This window comes from Cherax quadricarinatus, chromosome 1, assembly GCF_038502225.1.
Source record: "Cherax quadricarinatus isolate ZL_2023a chromosome 1, ASM3850222v1, whole genome shotgun sequence".
NCBI lineage: Eukaryota > Metazoa > Arthropoda > Malacostraca > Decapoda > Parastacidae > Cherax > Cherax quadricarinatus.
In genome coordinates this window covers 4015404-4033282 of record NC_091292.1, presented here as the reverse complement: position 1 = coordinate 4033282, position 17879 = coordinate 4015404, and positions in this window count along the sequence as shown.

Here is a 17879-nt window from a genome sequence, read left to right as displayed (position 1 = left end):
AGTCTCCCACCGGCTTAAGCCAATGACCCAACCAACTTGTCTAATATATTTTAAAAGAATCACTAATTAATAATCTTGAGGTTTATGATGAGCTTGGGGAAAGCGATCACAAATCACTTAGTTTCAATATATCGTGGAATTTAGATAATTCGCTGCCTGACCACGGTAGAGTGCGGTTGTGCTCTGCACCCCTCTGCTGTTTTCAGGCTAGCTACCTTGTATCAACATGGCGCTGAGTGTGAGGAGGCGCGTAAATACCATTGGTATTGAGCTGCTTCGTGGGGCGATTTCACCCTCTTCAGTGCAAGTCTTACTCCCAACAATCATTAGGGAGACCTATGGAATCCAGGACGATGAGGTGTATGGTGTAGCCCTGAATGGGGCTTATAGAATCTTCGTCAAACTGAATTCCACGTCCGTGTATGAGTCTTTGGTGACGAGATTCCAAGACGTGAGTCTTGACGCTACTCCAGCTGTGAAGGTGCGTTTGATCGACGTATCTCGCCACTTTACGTGGGTTAAGATACGTAATGTCCCATTTGAGGCAGATGAGGCTGACATAAGGAGTGTTTTTGAGACATATGGAACTGTACATCTGGCACAAAAGGGCAAGTGGACGGCAGGTGCTTACATGGGACGTCCGGAGGGTACCTTTTCCCTGAAGATGACTCTGAGACATCCCATACCGTCTTACGTCGTGTTGGAGGGCTTCAGGACGCAAGTTATGGTATCGTATGCCGGACAGAGATGTACGTGCAGAATATGTGGGGCGTACGACCATATGGCGGCAGAGTGCGTGAAGCTGAGGAGGGCGCCAGCGCAAACTGGTGAAGCACCAGTTACCAGCGTGATAGCTGTTGAGAGCCCCGCGCGAAAGCAAGGGCCTGGGCGCTTGTGGAGTGAAGAGGTGGAGGATTCCAAAGAGGAGACTGGCATGTGTGAGGTAAGCTGTGATGTAAAAGGATCTGTTACTACACAAGGGAAAAGTACAGAAGTGCAAGTGCAGGAGGAGGTGCAGGCTCTAGAGGAAGAGCTTCAGGAAGTGTTAAGGACATTGACGCCGCTTGCAGAGGATGTTGTTCCTGAGCTGGTGAGAGGCACTGCGTTGCCTGTAGAGGAATGTAAGGATAAAAAACAGCAGGGTTGACGGGCCAACTAGTAAGAGTGAGTTGTCGCCGTGAGCTGTGGAACGAGGCATGGTGGAGGTTGAGGTTCATTGTGAGGGAACCTCAGAAGATAACATGGATGTAGAGGGCATCACGAGGAAGAGAGCGGCGGCGTCAGACTCAGATGATGTCCTGACGCCGGCGCAGAGGTCTGGGAGGAAGGAAGAGCAATGTCGAAGTAGTCACGATAAGAGGCATCACAAAAAAGGGGGGGGGTTGATGGTGTGAAGCCTTGTGCTGGCTCTGGGGCAGGAGGCCCTGGGATGAATGAAGTAAGGAGGAAGGGTTGGAAACTATAAAGAGGCCTTAAGTGTATGACTGTGAACGTAAATGGACTGTGTAATAGTGTGAAGAAGGAATGGTTTCGAATGTTTCTGTATAAATATAGGGTGGATGTAGTGTTCCTGCAAGAACACAATTTCAAGGAGGGAAGAGTGCTCGAGGTGGAGGGGTTTCAGGTCATGACTCTGCCATCTGCACGTCTGAAAGGTGGTGTGGGTATATTGATCAGGGAGGCAAGCCCGTTTGTGTTGCTAAGAAGTGAGGGGGGAGGGGGGTAAGAGTATTGCGCGTGGATGGGTGGTGGATGGGGCAGAGGGTATCTTTTGTAAGTGTGTATGCACCAGCGGAAAATGATGTGAGGGTAAAAAGGGATTTTGTATGTGAAGAACTAGTTTTCTTCTTACGTGGTTTACCTGCAGTGGCCGTCGTTGGTGGGGACTGGAACTGCGTTATTAGGAGGGCTGACGTGGAACCAAAAGGGGCGGGGCACGTGTCGGCGGCCTTGCGAGATCTTTTGAGGGATATTCAGTTGCGGGATGCGGTTGGAGGAGGGGCGTGGGAGGTAGAGCACACTTTTGTAAGACGAGGTTACGCTGCTAGGTTGGATAGGCTGTATATATCTCAAAGGGTTGGGTTGACATTTTTCCGTACAATAGAAGTAGCTTATTCGGATCATCGGGCGGTAGTAGCAGAGGTGGCGTGGGAGTCACTAGCAGGTATATCTAGGGGATATTGGAAATTAAATACAAGTGTGTTAGGTGATGAGGAGGGGATAGAGGGATTTGCAACGCTGTGGGATGGGTTACGTGCAGAGATAAATGGGGTAGAGGATGTGGTGATGTGGTGGGATGGTGTGGCTAAAGAACGGATTAAACAATATTACGTAAAGGAAGGGAAACGTATCAATTCTTTAAAATATGGGCTTGCTAACTATTTGGAGGATAGATTACGGGGTTGTTATGCAAGGGGGCGGTGGCGGGCACTTATCCAATGGATGAAATTATGGCAATTAAAGGGAGGCTGCGTGAGGTACAAGATGAGAGGTTCCAAGCGGTGCGGGTACAGGCAGGGGTGGAAGAGGTGTTATGGGGCGATAGACCTTCATCGTGCGTATTGCGTAGACAGAAACAAAGACAGCAGGCAATGACTATTCCATGGTTGGAGGTTCATGAGTCCATAGGAGGGTACAGGGAGGGGCAGGTCATACAAGCTACGGAAGGAATGGGGGCGTTTGCTGACAAGTGGTATGAGAAGTACTGGCAACGAGAAGGGGTAGAGGATGGAGTTTTAGAACAGGTGTGTGGGAGTGTGGTATGTCAGTTGCGTAACAGTGATAGGGAAGCATTGGGTGGGGAAATAACTGAGGGGGAAATATGGAGGGCTTTAAGTGGAATGCGAAAGGGCAAAGCACCGGGAATTGATGGACTCCCGGCAGAGTTTTATCAGCAGCATTGGGAATTATTGAGGCATTTTCTGGTTAGGTTATTAAATTGCATGAAGGAGAGAGGTGAGCTGGGTGAGAAGCAGGCAACGGCTGTCGTTGTACTGGTACCGAAGGGTAAGGGGCAGCATACGCTTCGGGATTACCGGGCGATCTCGTTGTTATGCGCAGATTATAAATTGTTTGCGAAGATTTTGGGAAATCGGGTCAAGTGTGTGGTGGGGCGGGTAGTATCAAAAACTCAGTTTGGTTTGCCAGGGAGGTCTATGGTGGAGGGGCATGGGTTACTTAGGGATTTCGTGGAGGCAAAAGGGGGGGGGGAGGGAGGGAGGTTTGGTGGCGCTCGATTGGCAAGGGGCATACGATAGAGTGGATCGGAAAGCATTGAAAGCCATCCTCAGGGGTCAGGGGTTTGGGGAAGAAATAGTGGGTTGGGTTGAGGCGTTGTATGGAGGTACAATGGCGAGGGTACAGATTAATGGTCGATTGGGTGGGAAGATTGTAATGGGTAGGGGACTTAGGCAGGGGTGTCCTATGTCACAATTATTGTTTGCGTGCGTACAGGACCCCTTTTATAGATTGATGGAGCAGTGTATGTGTCACGTAGAGGGACCAGGGTGTGAGTTGCGAGGGTTTGGCCAGTTTTAATTGGGTATGTGGATGATACAACTGTTCTGATCAGGGAGGGGATGTCAATGGACACATTAGACGGGGTAGTACAAATGTTCGCAGGGGCAACTGGTATGAGGGTAAATTCAGATAAATCCATGGTCATGGGGTTAGGAGCTTGGGCGGGTAGGGTTGATTGGGGTAGTGCAGTTGTGAGGAGGCAGGTGAATTCGTTAAAAATTTGCGGTCTTATTTATGCAGACGATCTAACTGTGGCACGCATGGAAAACTCGCTTAGGATGGTAGAAAGGATTCAGGGACGCTTGGGTGCATTGCGACCTTATCATTTGACCCTTGTGCAGCGTGCCATTGTTATTAATATCTTACTGTATAGCAAAGTATGGCACGTGGCAGCCGTGTTCCCATTAACTGGGCCAGCAATAACCAACATACTTAGGAAGGGTTTTAAATTCTTGTGGGGTTCGAGCTGTAATTGGATTAAAAGGGATGTGGTAATGTTACCTATAAGTAAGGGGGGTTGGGATTGCTGGACTTAAAGCGGAGGGTCAAATGTGTCTTCATTAAAAGGGAGGTGATGAGGGAAAGTGTGGGTGGGGGGGGGTTTGGCCAGGATCCATAACAGATTGCAACGGATGTATACAGGAGTTGAGTTGCATGAGTGTGAAACTGTGTTGAGGGCTCTGGCGTGGGATCGAGAGCCAGCAAAGGTTAAAATAGGTAGGTTGTGTAGATTGTTAGCCGGGAGGGTTGTAGTGCCTGTAGAGGGAATTTTCCCCATGTATGCATGGGGAAGTATATGGAATAGGTTGAGTAGGATGAGGTTGCAACCTCGTGTTCGGGATGTAATGTATTGTTTCCTGCACGGCATTTTACCGTCGGGTGTGGTTCTACGGGATAGACGAGTCGTTGACGGGGGGGAGTGTGGGATATGTGGTGGGGAGGAGTCGGCTTTTCATGTAGTATATTTTTGTGATGGACTGAGGAGTGTCAAGGGGTGGTTAAATAGGGTGATAAATAGGATAGGAGGTAAAGGAATTTCTGTATTGAGAGCATTAAGTCTCGACGTGGGGGGTTGGGAGGAAAGTGTAATCAGAGCTGTGGGATACATTATGGCAGATTATATCTATGTAGTGTGGGGATTGCGGGGAAAACAGGTTACTGAGGTGAAGAGAAGGGTGTTAGCGGTAACGTTCTATAAAACGGTATGTAGAAATAAGGAAATTTATGGGAGGAGGTGGGTGAAGGATTTTTCAGAGGGATATAGGCAACTTACGTTACAGGTTTTATTAGACTTGTAATATACGAGGGAGGGGAGGGTACGATTGGAAAGTGTTGCTGGGGTAGGGAAGTCATGGGTGAAAACAGGGTCGCCTCCCTGGTAATGAATGACAATAAATGTTTGCGTGAGTGTTGGATGAGTGATGCGTGAGTGAATAATATGTGGACCACGGGTGCTAGCACCTGTGGAGCTGGCCAGTTTTTTTTTTTTTTGTGACATGGACTATACACCTATTATACATATTGTGTGTGGTAATATTGATTTATGGTAATGACATTGTAATTTGGAGATTTGCTATAATAATTGCATGTATTCGCTCCAACTTGTTTTCTAGGTGCCTTGCACGGCATAGTGTTGATGCTGTGATCATGCACGGTGTCCAGAGATATGATGTGATATGTTTGTATTAATGTCTGTGCATTATTGTTCGTCACTGGTGATCTGTAATTTTAAGTTTTGTTTTGAGAGTAAAGAGTTTAATGTACGTCAGATAGTGTAAATAAAGTTGGGCAACAGTGGTGTTATAGGTTTTTGTGGTTAGGTGTGTGCTAGGCACAGTCTTTATGTGTTACTTATGTCATGGTTATATTTTATGTTGTATTGTACTGTTGTCAATAGCACTATTTTATGTCCATATAAGCTGTATAGAGCTTGAATGTCATAGTTGAAGCTGTGTTATTGTTTTAACACTGGAATTGCATGTTTAAATGTGTAGAAGCTTACATGTGTTGGATTTTTGAGACTAAGTTTATACCTATGGTTTTGTAGTAATTTTGTATGTCTTTGTGACTTTTCTATATCACCATTGTTGTGTAATACATATTGTTATGTAACTGAACCATTAGGACAATTACATAAATTAATGTTTTGATCATTGCTGTGTGACTTTAGATTAGGTAACATTCATTGTTTATAGTATGTTAGGTTGTAAATAGTGGGGTGGTTGGATAAGATAAGATTTCGTTCTGATTTTTAACCCCGGAGGGTTAGCCACCCAGGATAACCCAAGAAAGTCAGTGCGTCATCGAGGACTGTCTAACTTATTTCCATTGGGGTCCTTAATCTTGTCCCCCAGGATGCGACCCACACCAGTCGACTAACACCCAGGTACCTATTTGCTGCTAGGTGAACAGGACAACAGGTGTAAGGAAACGTGTCGAAATGTTTCCACCCGCCGGGAATCGAACCCGGGCCCTCCGTGTGTGAAGCGGGAGCTTTAGCCACCAGGACACCGGGGGGGAGGGTAATATGTCTGTATAATATGTTCAGTGCAATGCATTGCATGGTCTGTAGTCGATTATTAAGTACCATTTCGAGGGATGTGTATATAAAAGTGTTGTTCATATCATGTAATTCTGTTGAGTAGCTGCAACATGGTTTGTGTTAAGTGATAGGATGCGGGAGCAGGGAGGGGGGGGGTGTACCCACACGGAGTTGTAAGTCTGGTGTGTAATGTTAGCTGTAGGGAGGATTGTGTTAATTTATAGACTTAAATGAGTTTTATATATTATATTTTTGTAATGTCATGTTTTAAATAAAATATATAAAAAAAAAAGTTTCAATATATCGTGGAATTTAGATAAATGGCTCAGAGAACCGACAAGTTGATAAATTAGTCATGTGCAACACTTGGGTATCTTTAATGAGGAAACGTTTCGCCACACAGTGGCTTCATCAGTCAATACAAAGGAGAATGGTGAAGAACAGGAGGAGTTTGAGGTAATCAGTCCCTCAGCCTTGAGTCGATGTAATGAGTCCATCAATCAGTCCATCAATCTTCTGTTCTTCAAGATTCTCCTTTGTATGGACTGATGAAGCCACTGTGTGGAGAAACGTTTCCTCATTAAAGATACCCAAGAGTTGCACATGTGTCTAATTTATCATCATACCGTGGAATTACCCAAATAACTGCAATTAAGTCTCTGTCCCAGACTTTTGCTTGGCCGATTTTTTTTTTTTGTGTTTTTTTTTATATTTTTATTAGAAACCTTACAAAAGTACAAAGGATGCATAATAAAGTACAGGAATACAAAACATTCTTTTGTGCTACTAGTACCAGGTTATTCCCGGCTGGAACAAGTATTATAACATCTTGTTATAGCAAACAATACACGCTAAGACAAACCTCACTAAAGTATAAGTCATTAATAGTTGCCGCCAAGCCATTGTACCCACAGAAAACACACCAAAATGAAGCTTTACATAGTTTAACAATATAAAATGAACACCTGACATGTTCTATTACAACAAAACCAACATACAAATGTACAACATCACAAGATTACTGAAGTTGAAATTTTCACACATGACTAAAACCATAACCACCTTTAACACACAATATATGTACTACACATATCATGTCAGTAAAGTATAAAAGACCCTAACCAAAGCTACCATAACAACTACAAAACAAGACAAAACTCTAACATACCCTCTATGACAGGGTACATACCCTCTATGACAGGGTACATACCCTCTATGACAGGGTACATACCCTCTATGACAGGGTACAGAGTATTGGTTAAGTTATGTTACATTAGATCCTAACCAATAGGAATTCGAAGGAACGTATGATTCCTTATGCACAATAAAAATAAAGAAACAGTATTTTACTATTATTAATATGTTAACCCTCAAATACAATAATTCTGATACAGAAAACAGAACAACATACATGTAACATACAATAATAAAATAACCTAAAACAAGTTTTTATAACAAACCTTGGTACATTAAAGGGTTTAAACCCAAACCCTATACATAATTAAACCTTCCACATATGTATATAAACCGAAAATCTTGTCCACAAGACTTTGTTGGTATAACCCCATAAAAACATGGTATAGACCCAAAACCTATACATACACTTAAATTTTTTCACATAGAACCTTCATCAGACAATAAAAGTTAAACATAAGACAAGAGAAGTAATAAGGATAAGGCTGCTGTAATTTGCCAGTCCCAAAAGAACTGACACGTATCTCAGATTTTTTTTTTTTTTTTTTTTTTTTTTTGAAACCAACTTGCCAATCCAATTACTTAAAAACGAGATCCTAAGGGCTCGGTATCCTGGCTATCAAGGAAATTTTAAAACCAGTGAACATAACCATCAGGCTTAGAAATGTAACCCTGGAAACCACACGTATATCTCACTCTCACTATAACAAACATTCTCGTGAAACATGGCGTACCATCCATACCTAATTTTCACTACCTTTCTCTTACACACTACATAAGTTCCAGAGAAAAACAAAAACAACCCCCCCCCTTTACATCCCCCCATAAGGAGACCACTCCTTTGTCCATCCTCAGGGACCCCGACAAAGGGAACCCACAGTGAGGTTCCTATAACCTTCCGGGAAACTTTTTTCCCAGGACGCCCCATAAACCAGCATATTCCTACACTTCGTCCTATAGAATCTAGCCGCCAACGCTTTTATCCTCTTATCACCCCTTAATCCCCTCATTCCCCATGAAATGTCCAGATAATCCACTATAATATACATTATAGCCCTTCCAACATCCCTAGGCACTCCCCTTACATCTAGTAGTAAAGCCCTTAAAAACGGCAAACGACCCCCCCCAACAGTCTGATAACCCCACCCATCCATGATCTCACCCCCTCCAAGGAGGTACAAAAGAAGACCACATGAAACGCCGTTTCAACATCGCCACAAAACTGACAAAAAGCCTCTTCCACAAACCCCATACAACGTAACACCTCCTTGGAAGCCAGAATCCCCATGATAAAACGATACACTAATTCTCTTACTCTAGCCGGTATCCGAAGCTTACTAAAATCTTTCCAAATAACCCCCCAATCATACGTTGGATACACGGCTACCCCTTGCATAATTCCCTGACCTTTCACTACCCTCACCAACCTTTTCACTTTGATGTTATCCACCTGTTGCACTGTCAATAAAAATCTCAACATATCTTCACAAAACCTCAATTCCTTCCCACTCCACCATTTACGTGCCTCCTCCATAACTCTTCCAACTTTAGCGCCCCTCGCACCCCCTTCCCTTATATACCTCCACTTGATATATACAGCCATTACTCTCAGTCCTAAAGGCAACAAACCTAACCCCCTCTTCGAACATCCGTCATAACTACCTCCTTACTTAACCATGCCCTCCCAAATCCCCACACAAACTTCAGCACCCTCCTCTGCATTTCTACAATATCTCGTACCTCTAAGGGAAAAACCTCTGCCATCCCCCATACCTTGCTATAGACAAGTGAATTTACCACCACTACCCTCTGATGTAATGCTAAGTCCCTCGCACTTAAACCTCCTAGTCTACTTAAAACCTTACCCGTGACAGACTCCGAATTTACCCTTCTGCATGCCTGCACTTCCGCCATATACCATATCCCACATACCTTGATTTTGTCAACCACTGTCCATCCTAACCCCATTCCCAGGCCCCCCCCTATCCAATTACCTACCTCTAGTAACCTTGATTTCACCGTATTAACTCTCATTCCGGTATTCATACCAAACATCTGAATCACTCCACCCACCCTCCTTAACTCCTCCTTACCCCGTAGCAAAACAGTAGTATCATCCACATACCCAACGATGCCCCCTTTGCATCCCCCTTCCATCTCCTGTTTGTTCATCACCCTCTCAACAGACTTATAAAAAGGATTCTGCACACACGCAAAGAGCAGCTGTGACATCGGACAGCCCTGCCTCAAACCTCTCTCCATCGGTACACTTCCACGCAACCTCCCATTGACCTGTACCCTTACCTCTGCCTCAGCATACAGGGTGTTCACCCACCTCACTGCCCCCTCCCGAAACCCCAACCTCTCTAAGCAAACCCCTAAGAAATCTCTGTCCACGCAATCATATGCATTCACCCAATCTAAACCTAGTATTCCCCCTCCCGTACATCTCTCTAGAAAATCCCTAATCAACCCATGTCCATCCCTCATCCTTCTTCCTGGAATTCCCAACTGCCCCCTATGTAACACTAAACCCAACACTTTCCTCATTCTGTTGCCCAAAACCTTAGCAAAAATCTTGTAATCCGAGCACATTAACGTAATCGCACGGTAATCATTCAAAACTCGGCATTCCTTCTTTTTGGGCACTAAAACCGTGACACCCGTTCTTTGCGATTTCCCCATCCTCCCACTACTTAACAAACAATTCAAAACCCCCACCAGACAATGCTGTACACTCCCCCAATGATACCTATAAAAATCGTTTGGTATGCCATCTATGCCTGGGGTTTTACCCTGGCACATCCCAAAAACTGCCTCCTTCACCTCCTCTACACTAATACTACCCTCGATTCTGTCACTGTCCTGCTCACTTAATACCCTATTAAACCCTTCATCCCCAAACCGTCCCTCACCCACTCCCCCACCAACCCTCCTCCACTTCTCCCTAAACCAAAAATCTGCATACAAACTAATATTTTCCGTGGTGGATAGGCCTTGACCCTCCTCAAAGCCACCCCCCCCCTGTACCTGCCTCAATATACGCCAAGGTGGTTTTCGCCTGCCGTTCCTTAAACCTCCTTAATACAAAACCCGATGGCCTATCCCCCCTTAAAACATCCTCCAACCCTGCCCTAACTCGAATTGCCTCAAATTTTTCATTGTGAATTTCCGCCAGCCTATTTCGCAAACGTTCCATGTCCTCACTCTGCCCCACCCGTTCCTCTGCATAACAGTCATTTAACTGACCCTCAAGATAATTTTGTAGACCATAGCTCCACCTCGCCATCTCTTACCCCGTACTTTAAAAATTTTCGCGATTTCCACTTTAGCCCTCATTTCCCACCAATCCAGCAAATCCATTTCCATATTCCTAGTCTCCCAAAAGGATTTCCACCAATCTTCAAACCCTGTAGGGTCACTCTCGTCCCTAAGTAGCCTCACATTTAATTTCCAGTATCCTGCATAAACTCTCACTATGCCATCTACCCTCAAATCTGCTATAACAGCACGATGATCAGAAAAACCCACATCGATAGTCCTCACCCTCTCCACACCTATGCCCTGCCTAACATAAATCCTATCTAACCGTGCCTCATATCCCCTACGAATAAAGGTGTGCTCCACTCCATATCCCCTACTTCCCACCACATCTACCACTCTAACATCTCGCAAAACATCCCGCAGAACCCCCAAAACACAACCCGCCCCCCTCGGAACCACATCACCATTCCTAATGACACAATTCCAATCCCCACCAATCAATTTATTATCATACCGTGGAATTACCCAAATAACTACAATTAAGTCTCTGTCCCAGACTTTTGCTTGGCCGATTTCATAGGACTGAGAAATTACCTGGGTGGGCTGAATTGGAATGACCTGAGTATGGGTCAGGTAGGTGGTGTTGGTTGCCAATATGACGTTTTTCAGAGCATAGTTCTAGCTGCCCAGACAACTTATGTTCCAAGTAGGGAAATTAGATCTAACAAAAATGATCCCAAATGGATGAGCAATAGATTAAAACATCTCATTGGTCAAAAGAGAGGCATATATCGGCATATCAAAAGAGAGATAGGAAGTTAAGAAATCAATATATTCAATTAAAGAGAGAAATAAAAAAAGGAATAAGAAAAGCAAAAAGGGAAATAAATTGTATAAATTACCGACACAATGAAAAAATAAACACATGAGCAGTATTATGTGATCCTTTATTGACAACGTTTCGCCCACACAGTGGGCTTTATCAAGTCACAAACTGATCTAATTGGGTGAAAGGTACGTGAGTATTTATAGGATGGAGTCAGGTGGAGAATGCTGCATGTGACAATCTTCCGAGTAGGGTGATAGAGGTTAGGACCTTGGGTAGCTTTAAAGACAGATTGGATATGTATATGAGTAGACTTTCTGCAGTGTTCCTCCATTCTTATGATCTTATGTGGGAAAACGTTACTTTAATATGTCTGTTATGCACATTATACCCATGGTGTGGGCGGTAGTCACAAGATTACAGAGGTACATAATGGGTCCAGGAACTGGGATAATGATGAAGAAATTTCTTGGCAAAGGGTTCAGCTATGTTATAGAAGCCGTTGTTTTGGTTGAAGTTGTTGGTTGTACATCCAACAACTTTAACCAAGGATTCAAAGATTCTTCGCTTCGCCCACTGTGTTACCTGGAGTTTACCTGGAGAGGGTTTCGGGGGTCAGCGCCCCCGCGGGTCGGTCTGAGACCAGGCCTCATAGTGGATCAGGGTCTGATCAACCAGGCTGTTACTGCTTGGTGAAACATTGTCAATAAAGGATCACATTATACTGCTTATGTGTTTATTTTTCCAAAGTAAAAAGCTGTATAGCCCTTGTGGTTTAGCGCTTCTTTTTGATTATAATAACAATAATCCAAAGCAAGGGATTCGAAGACTAATCCAAAAGGGTTCTTTCAGGTATACAGAAGTAAGATTAGGGACAGACCCACTTAAAAGTAACTCAGGTCAGATCACTGACAGTGATAAGGAAATTGTCAACACTTACTTCCGCTTAGGTTTTACTCAAGAAGATACTAGCAAAATTCCAGAAATAATAAATTATGTAGAACAAGACGATAATAAACTATGCACGATTGGGGTAACTAGTGACATGGTCCTCAGACAAATAGAGGAATTAAAACCTAACAAATCCCCAGGCCCTGATGCACCACAGTACCAGCACTCAGAAGCTGTCTCTTCACCCAGCATCAGCACCACAGTACCAGCACTCAGAAGCTGTCTCTTCACCCAGCATCAGCACCACAGTACCAGCACTCAGAAGCTGTCTCTTCACCCAGCATCAACGCCACAGTACCAGCACTCACAAGCTGTCTCTTCACCTAGCATCAACGCCACAGTACCAGCACTCACAAGCTGTCTCTTCACCCAGCATCAACGCCACAGTACCAGCACTCACAACGCCACAGTACCAGCACTCACAAGCTGTCTCTCCACCTAGCATCAACGCCACAGTACCAGCACTCACAAGCTGTCTCTCCACCTAGCATCAACGCCACAGTACCAGCACTCAGAAGCTGTCTCTCCACCTAGCATCGACGCCACAGTACCAGCACTCAGAAGCTGTCTCTCCACCTAGCATCAACGCCACAGTACCAGCACTCAGAAGCTGTCTGTCCACCTAGCATCGACGCCACAGTACCAGCACTCAGAAGCTGTCTCTCTACCTAGCATCGACGCCGCAGTACCAGCACTCAGAAGCTGTCTCTCCACCTAGCATCAACGCCACAGTACCAGCACTCAGAAGCTGTCTCTCCACCCAGCATCAACGCCACAGTACCAGCACTCAGAAGCTGTCTCTCCACCCAGCATCAACGCCACAGTACCAGCACTCAGAAGCTGTCTCTCCACCTAGCATCAACGCCACAGTACCAGCACTCAGAAGCTGTCTCTCCACCCAGCATCAACGCCACAGTACCAGCACTCAAAAGCTGTCTCTTCACCTAGCATCGACGCCACAGTACCAGCACTCAGAAGCTGTCTGTCCACCCAGCATCAACGCCACAGTACCAGCATTCAAAAGCTGTCTCTCCACCTAGCATCGACGCCACAGTACCAGTACTCAGAAGCTGTCTGTCCACCTAGCATCAACGCCACAGTACCAGCACTCAGAAGCTGTCTCTCCACCTAGCATCAACGCCACAGTACCAGCACTCAGAAGCTGTCTCTCCACCTAGCATCGACGCCACAGTACCAGCACTCAGAAGCTGTCTGTCCACCTAGCATCAACGCCACAGTACCAGCAGTCACAACGCCTCAGTACCAGCACTCAGAAGCTGTCTCTCCACCTAGCATCAACGCCACAGTACCAGCACTCAGAAGCTGTCTGTCCACCTAGCATCAACGCCACAGTACCAGCACTCAGAAGCTGTCTGTCCACCTAGCATCGACGCCACAGTACCAGCACTCAGAAGCTGTCTCTCCACCTAGCATCGACGCCACAGTACCAGCACTCAGAAGCTGTCTCTCTACCTAGCATCAACGCCACAGTACCAGCACTCAGAAGCTGTCTGTCCACCTAGCATCAACGCCACAGTACCAGCACTCAGAAGCTGTCTCTCTACCTAGCATCAACGCCACAGTACCAGCACTCAGAAGCTGTCTCTCTACCTAGCATCAACGCCACAGTACCAGCACTCAGAAGCTGTCTCTCTACCTAGCATCGACGCCACAGTACCAGCACTCAGAAGCTGTCTCTCCACCTAGCATCGACGCCACAGTACCAGCACTCAGAAGCTGTCTCTCTACCTAGCATCGACGCCGCAGTACCAGCACTCAGAAGCTGTCTGTCCACCTAGCATCAACGCCACAGTACCAGCACTCAGAAGCTGTCTCTCCACCCAGCATCAACGCCACAGTACCAGCACTCAAAAGCTGTCTCTTCACCTAGCATCGACGCCACAGTACCAGCACTCAGAAGCTGTCTCTCCACCTAGCATCAACGCCACAGTACCAGCACTCAAAAAGAAGCAAGACCCAAACGGGTGTGGAGTATTCTGTGAATATAACAATAAAATAATAATAATAATACTTACATACGATTTTCGTGTATATGCATCAACACCTTTGTATATGTACATTGAGAAAGATATACATCTCTCAGCGTAAATACATCAGCATATTTACACAGGTGTATTCACACTAAGAAATACACAATTCTCTGTGCATATACACTTAGTGATACACACTTTCCAGTGCACTGTATATACACTTCTCAGTCTTACGACGATATATACACTACTGTGTGTGTTGAGTGAGCACAGTAGACGTAGTTATTGTCAGCCACAGTGTGGAAAATTACATTTACCTGGATGTATCTCATTAGACACATACCAGTAAATGGTAACAAAGATAATTATTATTTATCAAAGTTACAGAGACAAGTAGGAATTTTTGGGACACCTAGGTCGCAAAAAATGTCCCCCTTCGATACCTACCATAATCTATCTCTCCACAAGTTGCTCTAGACCTATTAATTGCAAATGAAATATACATTTCCAGGAATTCTGGTAAAATTTAATATAAATTTATGGACTGTATATTAAAATTAATAAATGATTACATATACACATTTATATAACAGAAGGAGAATTATAATCACAACACTCACCAATTAGTCTGGAGATTACTGTGTGTCATGTACAGAACTCCCATCTAACTAAATTTATGATGATAATACTACCCAGAATTACAAACATAATTTAGATAGCTTATCTGAGGTTCCTGGAGTTGTCCTGTCCACCTGTTTAATGCTCAAATTATGCAGGACCGCACATCCAACAATTTCGGCTCCTATTTGAGAGGTTTTAAGCCCAATATAACCCCTAGAGCGACGAAAATTATGCACATTACATTAGCGTGCTTGTACCACATTAAAAAAACAATGGCGTCTCCCCCCTATCCCTCAGCGCAGGTGCAGAACTTCCCTCTCCATTCTCTTTTTCATTTACAAATTGATGTTTATCAAATACAATGTATTCCACTATTTTTCATAAAAATACGCTGGATTTTTCGAAAAATACATTATTTTCCACACACGGTATTGTGAGTTAGTTGTGTATTGTTGTAGCCACAGTATCGTGAGTTACATGATTATATACACCTGGAAAATCCTAGAGGGACTAGTACCGAACTTGCACACGAAAATCACTCACTACGAAAGCAAAAGACTTGGCAGACGATGCAACATTCCCCCAATGAAAAGCAGGGGTGTCACTAGCACGTTAAGAGACCATACAATAAGTGTCAGGGGCCCGAGACTGTTCAACTGCCTCCCAGCACACATAAGAGGGATTACCAATAGACCACTGGCAGTCTTCAAGCTGGCACTGGACAAGCACATAAAGTCGGTACCTGACCAGCCGGGCTGTGGCTCGTACGTTGGTTTGCGTGCACCCAGCAGTAACAGCCTGGTTGATCAGGCTCTGATCCACCAGGAGGCCTGGTCACAGACCGGGCCGCGGGGGCGTTGACCCCTGGAACTCTCTCCAGGGAAACTCCAGGTACTGTTGTAGCCACGGTATTGTGAGGTAGTTGTATACTGTTGTAGCCACGGTATTGTGAGTTAGTTGTATACTGTTGTAGCCACGGTACTGTTAGTTGTATACTGTTGTAGCCACGGTACTGTTAGTTGTATACTGTTGTAGCCACGGTACTGTTAGTTGTATACTGTTGTAGCCACGGTACTGTTAGTTGTATACTGTTGTAGCCACGGTATTGTGAGTTAGTTGTATACTGTTGTAGCCACGGTACTGTTAGTTGTATACTGTTGTAGCCACGGTACTGTTAGTTGTATACTGTTGTAGCCACGGTATTGCGAGTTAGTTGCATACTGTTGTAGCCACGGTACTGTTAGTTGTATACTGTTGTAGCCACGGTACTGTTAGTTGTATACTATTGTAGCCACGGTATTGTGAGTTAGTTGTATACTGTTGTAGCCACGGTACTGTTAGTTGTATACTGTTGTAGCCACGGTACTGTTAGTTGTATACTGTTGTAGCCACGGTACTGTTAGTTGTATGCTGTTGTAGCCATGGTACTGTTAGTTGTACTGTTAGTTGTTGTAGCCACGGTACTGTTGTAGCCACGGTACTGTTAGTTGTATACTGTTGTAGCCACGGTACTGTTAGTTGTATACTGTTGTAGCCACGGTACTGTTAGTTGTATACTGTTGTAGCCACGGTATTGTGAGTTACTTGTATACTGTTGTAGCCACGGTACTGTTAGTTGTATACTGTTGTAGCCACGGTACTGTTAGATGTATACTGTTGTAGCCACGGTACTGTTAGTTGTATACTGTTGTAGACACGGTACTGTGAGTTGTATACTGTTGTAGCCACGGTACTGTTAGTTGTATACTGTTGTAGCCACGGTACTGTGAGTTACTTGTATACTGTTGTAGCCAGAGTACTGTTAGTTGTATACTGTTGTAGCCACGGTACTGTTAGTTGTATACTGTTGTAGCCACGGTATTGTGAGTTAGTTGTATACTGTTGTAGCCACGGTACTGTTAGTTGTATACTGTTGTAGCCACAGTACTGGTAGTTATATACTGTTGTAGCCACGGTATTGTGAGTTAGTTGTATACTGTTGTAGCCACTGTACTGTTAGTTGTATACTGTTGTAGCCACGGTACTGTTAGTTGTATACTGTTGTAGCCACAGTACTGTTAGCTGTATACTGTTGTAGCCACGGTATTGTGAGTTACTTGTATACTGTTGTAGCCACGATACTGTTAGTTGTATACTGTTGTAGCCACGGTACTGTTAGTTGTAAGCTGTTGTAGCCACGGTACTGTTAGTTGTATACAGTTGTAGCCACGGTACTGTTAGTTGTATACTGTTGTAGCCACGGTATTGTGACTTAGGTGTATACTGTTGTAGCCACGGTACTGTTAGTTGTACACTGTTGTAGCCACGGTACTGTGAGTTACTTGTATACTGTTGTAGCCACGGTACTGTTAGTTGTATACTGTTGTAGCCACGGTACTGTTAGTTGTATACTGTTGTAGCCTCGGTACTGTTAGTTGTATACTGTTGTAGCCACGGTACTGTTAGTTGTATACTGTTGTAGCCACGGTATTGGGACTTAGGTGTATACTGTTGTAGCCACGGTACTGTTAGTTGTACACTGTTGTAGCCACGGTACTGTGAGTTACTTGTATACTGTTGTAGCCACGGTACTGTTAGTTGTATACTGTTGTAGCCACGGTACTGTTAGTTGTATACTGTTGTAGCCTCGGTACTGTTAGTTGTATACTGTTGTAGCCACGGTACTGTTAGTTGTATACTGTTGTAGCCACGGTACTGTTAGTTATATACTGTTGTAGCCACGGTATTGTGAGCTAGTTGTATACTGTTGTAGCCACGGTATTGTTAGTTGTATACAGTTGTAGCCACGGTACTGTTAGTTGTATACTGTTGTAGCCACGGTACTGTGAGTAACTTGTATACTTTTGTAGCCACGATACTGTTAGTTGTATACTGTTGTAGCCACGGTACTGTTAGTTATATACTGTTGTAGCCACGGTAGTGTTAGTTGTATACTGTTGTAGCCACGGTAGTGTTAGTTGTATACTGTTGT